The sequence below is a fragment of the Suncus etruscus genome, chromosome 11 (assembly GCF_024139225.1).
Source record: "Suncus etruscus isolate mSunEtr1 chromosome 11, mSunEtr1.pri.cur, whole genome shotgun sequence".
NCBI classification, from domain to species: Eukaryota; Metazoa; Chordata; class Mammalia; order Eulipotyphla; family Soricidae; genus Suncus; species Suncus etruscus.
In genome coordinates this window covers 51553268-51558688 of record NC_064858.1, presented here as the reverse complement: position 1 = coordinate 51558688, position 5421 = coordinate 51553268, and the positions used below count along the sequence as shown (strand labels likewise).

At 38.1% G+C, this 5421-nt stretch overlaps 1 pseudogene; it reads left to right on the top strand.

Annotated features, from left to right (window-relative positions):
* The first annotated feature begins 4949 nt into the window (after positions 1 to 4949).
* LOC126023387 (uncharacterized) lies at positions 4950 to 5068 on the top strand (annotated as a pseudogene).
* Positions 5069 to 5421: the final 353 nt, after the last annotated feature.

Sequence of the window (5421 nt, the reverse complement as noted above, 5' to 3'; positions counted from 1 at the left end):
CAGCAGAATAGATTTAAGTATTCAGAGAATGTTCCTCAGACATACAATCAATTAATCTTTGACTAAGGGACAAGAAATGCAAAATGGAGCAAGGAAAGACTCTTCAACAAGTGGTGTTGGAACAACTAGTTAGCCACATGCAAAAAAGCAAACTCATACCTCCATCTAACACCATGCAAAAAGGTCAAATCCAATGGATTAAAGATCTTGATATCAGACCCCAAACCATCAAGTATATAAAACAACACATAGGTAAAACACTCTAAGACAGTAAGACTAATGGCATTCTCGATGAAGCAGCAATAAACAGTTGGGACAATATTAAGTTGAGAGGCTCCTGCATCTCAGAGAACTAGTACTAAAATACAAAGGCCACCCACTGAATCAGAAAAACTAGTCACCCATTACGCATCAGATAAGGGGCTAATTTCTAAGATATACAAGGTACTAACAGGATTTAACAAGAAAAAACATCTAACCCCATCAGAAAATGGGGAGAAGAAATGAACAGACGATTCCTCAAAGAAGAAATACAAATAGTAAAAGGCACATGAAAAACTGCTCCACATCACTAATTATTAGGGAGATGCAAATCAAAACAACAATGAGATATCATCTCATGCAAGAGAGACTGGCACAGATAACAAAAAACAAGAACATTTAGTGCTGGCAGGGATATGGGGAGAAAGGAACTCTCATTCACTGCTGGTGGGAATGGCATCTAGTCCAATGCAAGAGAGACTGGCACAGATAACAAAAACCAAGAATATTTAGTGCTGGCAGGGATATGGGGAGAAAGGAACTCTCATTCACTGCTGGTGGGAATGGCATCTAGTCCAGACTTTAAGGAAAACAATATGGAGATTCCTCAAAAAACTGGAAATTGAGCTCCCATATCATCTAACTAGGGATATACTCTAGGAAACCAAAAACACATGCAAAAAATGCCTTCCGTACAACTTTATTCATTTCAGTGCTATTTACAATAGCAGAATCTGGAAACAACCCAGATTCCCAACAACAGATGAGTGATTAAAGAAACTGTGCTACACTTACACAACGGAATATATGCAGCCATCAGGGAAAAAATGAAGTCATGAAATTTTCCTATACTTGGATGGACATGGAAACTATTATGCTGAGTGAAATAAGTCAGAGGGAGAGAGAAAGCACAGAATAGTCTTATTCATCTATGGGTTTTTAAGATAATACAAGTTATTATTGTAATAATACTCACAGAGACAATAGAGATAAGGGCTGGAAGGATTGGCCTACGGTATGACAAAAAGTGGTGAGTTTAATTAGAGAAATAACTACTCTGACAACTATCATGCCAATAGTAGTGTGTGAGAGAAAATGAATGTCTCTCTCGTATACAGGCAGGGGAAGGAGTAGGAGGGAAATGGGGGGCATTGGTGGTAGGAATGTTACACTAGTGAATGAGGTGTCCTTTTTAATAAATATGTTAACTTTAAAAAAGGTATAAAATTTTTATATTTGTCCTATCAAAGTGCAAAAAGCAATTTGAATCAACAAGGAAGTTGACAGTAATTTATTATTAATTTTACTCTTAGATCTGCCTTAATTTGCCTAATTCTGAAAACTAAGTAAATAAAAGATTATAAGCTTTACTTAATTCAATGAAAGTTACTAAATTATCAAAGTGCTTTGGGGTTAAATATAGAAACCTCTTGAAAATCATAAAGTTCATAATAATTAGGTAATGGCTTTAGAAAAGAAAAGCTGGAAATAGAAACTAACAGTTTGCATAATTTTTCTGCACACATTATTTACATGGTCATGAAAAAAATAGCATGGCATGTTAATTTAACCAAAATTATACTACAGCTTTTTTGGTTTGCAAGGGAGATAAGGAGTATTTGTGGTATCTGGGATATAGGATTCAGCTGTGAGCACAACTCCCTTATCTCTGTTGGAAGGTTGGTAGGTAAAGTCTAAAATAGAAAAAAGATGTCTCAAGATTATTGTTCAGAGATATGCAGATAATTAAAGACACAGCAAAAAAAGTTAAAAGGTCACTCCTGGGGGCGTAGTCAGTGGGTGGTGATGGACAGAAGCAAAGCAATGCTTTTGTTTCTAAGTTTTGTGATTTCATATCCTCTTTTTTTCTGTGTGTCTTACGTTAACCAGATACTTACATTTTATTATTGTTTATTAAGACAATGTGGTTTGGGAAGTTGATTTTTGTTGAGTTTTAGGCATACTATGATCCAGCACCAGTTCTATTACCAGTGTTCCCAGATTCCCCCTTCCCCATTCCTATTGCCTAATCTGCTTCCTTGACATTTTGATGCACTATTGACCCTTTTATATTTTAAGACATTAACATTTATAAATGATAGGGATGCAGGAAATCAGCTCGAAGGACTGGATCAAATGTCTTGCTTGAGTGAGACACCAGTTCAAGCCTCCTCTCCAGCAGATATGGCCCAGATTTTAGTGTCCATTAGTACTGAACTCTAAAGGGCCATACCTGGTGACCCCAGCCTATCAGGCTCACAGGCTGTAAAATAAAAACATAAATATTCATGGGTTGAATGAGTCCACCCCAGCACCATGTTTCTAACCTGTTAGGCAGACGGGTCAGATGAAGCAGGTTAGAGGCAGAGAAATAATATCAAGCCAGTCTAAAGGTTCATTGGAGTTAGCCTGCTTTTTGCTTCATGGCCTTTTCTCTGCCATGTGCTCATTCTACTAACACGAGTATTTAATCTGAGAGAAAATGGCCACACCTGGAAGTGGCACCAGGTGGTCTCAAAACCGATCCCAGGTGCTCCATTTAATCCAAAATATACAAGGCACTGACAGAACTTTACAAGAAAAAAAAAATCAAATCCCATCAAAAATTGGGAGAAGAAATAAACAGACACTTTGTCAAAGAAGAAATACAAATGGCCTAAAGGAACATGGAAAAATGCTCCACATCACTAATCATCACTAATCATCAGGGAGATGCAAATCAAAACAACCATGAGGTACCATTGCATGCCATTGGTGAGCATCACAAATGATGAGAACAAGCAGTGCTGGCTGGCATGTGGAGAGAAAGGAACTCTGATTCACTGCTGGTGGGAATGCCATCTAGTCCAACCTTTATGGAAAGCAATATGAAGATTCCTCCAAAAACTGGAAATTGTGCTCCCATTCGATCCAGCTATACAGCTCCTAGGGATATACCCTAGGAGCACAATAATACAATACAAAAAATCCCTTCCTCACATCTATATTCATTGCAGTGCTATTTACAATAGCCAGACTCTGGAAACAACCAAGATGCCCTTCAACAGATGAATGGATAAAGAAACTGGGGTACATATACACAATGGAATATTACACAGCCGTCAGGAGAGATAAAGTCATGAAATTTTCCTATACATGGATGTACATGGAATCTACTATGCTGAGTGAGATAAGTCAGAGGGAGATAGATGCAAAATAGTTTCACTCATCTCTGGGTTTTAAGAAAAATAAAAGACATTTTTGCAATAATTCTCAGAGATAAAAGAGAGAAGGGCTGGAAGGTCCAGCTCACGACATGAAGCTCACCACAAAGAGTGATGAGTGCAGTTAGAGAAATAACTACATTGAGAACTATCATAACAATGTGAATGAATGAGGGAAGTAGAAAGCCTGTCTAGAGTACAGGTAGGGGTGGGGTGCGGAGGAGGGAGATTTGGGACATTGGTGATGTGAATGTTGCACTGGTGAAGGGGGTGTTCTTTACATGACTGAAACCCAACTACAATCATATTTGTTTAACTCATAAGTGTTTAAATAAAGATATTAATAAAAATATAAAGATGTTTTCAACCAATGAGTAATAAGGTTTATATTGAGTGAGGTAGAACCAAATCAATGCCATTAATCCCACAACAGGCCAGTTTTTGCCAGGAGAATTCCTCAAGCCTCTAAGCATTGCTAGGATGATATCCTTTAAATATTTAGAAAGCAGAGTGACCATGCAATGCATTTTAGAGTAGTTCTTAGAGACACATACAAATTCATGTTGTTTGTCATTTTTGTTCTATTAAAACAAATTCCAAGCAAACTGCACTGGGGTTTCAGTCACCAAAATAAACAGCATCCCTACTCAGAGAGCCTCATATGATACCAAGATGCAAAGTGGTGGAAAGTGAGAAAATCAAAGTGCTGGAAAATCAAGAAAGAAAGAAAAGTTACAGAGTTAGCAGTGATTTCAAAAGAGGCGAGATGACAAAAAGACATTTTAAGTCTCCTGGTACTGGTCGAGCTCCTGCCATGTGAACATCTACCTGACTCCCACCTTCATAACTGCAACTGCTTTCCACCCAATTTTTTTTGGAACTTTCCTCACCTAATGGTCAGTTCATTGCTTCCTCTTTCCTACTTTTTTTTACATAGATTCTTTTGGTCTTTCAATTAGGCATGTGCTCAACTCTCCTCTTTCTTGGCTACTTTATATAAAATACCTCTCATAGAGCTATCTTCTCATGATAATTTGTCTCCCAAGTATATATTTACCTGACATTTTATCACCTCACTCACTTGTAGGTTGTTTTTTTTTTTCCTGGATGAATTGTATCATATCCTGGATGAACCATTATCACAGAACATTGCCCTGCTTCATTACTTCTATTTTTTGGTACTCAGAATAGTACAACAGAACCTGGCATATAGTAGGCACTTGATACCTATTAATTGAATAAGTGAATGGATGAAAAAATATATTTCTCGGGATTAGAGCCATAGTAGTACAGGTGGGGAATTTGCTTTGCATGCAGCTGATTCAGGATTCCTCAGCATCCCATATGGTCCCCCATCCCAGGATCAGAGAATTAATTCCTGAATACAGAGCCAGGAATAACCTCTAAATATAGCCAGGTGTGTCTCAAAAAAAAACAAAAAATAAAAGAAGGGAAAAATGATGATCAAGAGGTTCACTCACTATAGTCTATGGCCATACCACCCTGAACGGGCCCTATCTCGTCTGATCTCGGAAGCTAAGCAGGGTAGGGCCTGAATAGTACTTGGATGAGAGACCGCCTGGAAATACTGGGAGTTGTAGGATTCACTCAGTATAATAAAACCCTGGAGTAAAGTTCCACTCACTGTAATAAACCCTTGGAAAAATGAGTCTCAAGCAGGGTTACTGTGAGAAAATAATAAACCAAGACACTCAGATGATAGAAACAATGGAGACAGGGTGACTTTCAACCTTGTGGTCTAGAGCCCACCAAACCAACCTCAGTCTACACCACCTCAGTCTACAACCGGGCAGGAAAAGGGTAGAGAGTGACAGACCAAGTGTCTTTCTAGCTAATTTAGTACAGGTTGGCCTTTTACATGTGAAAAAGAAGTGGGTGATAGAGAAGCAAGAAGCTGAGGGAAAGTCTTTGTTTCAGATAAAATAGTGTTATCTAA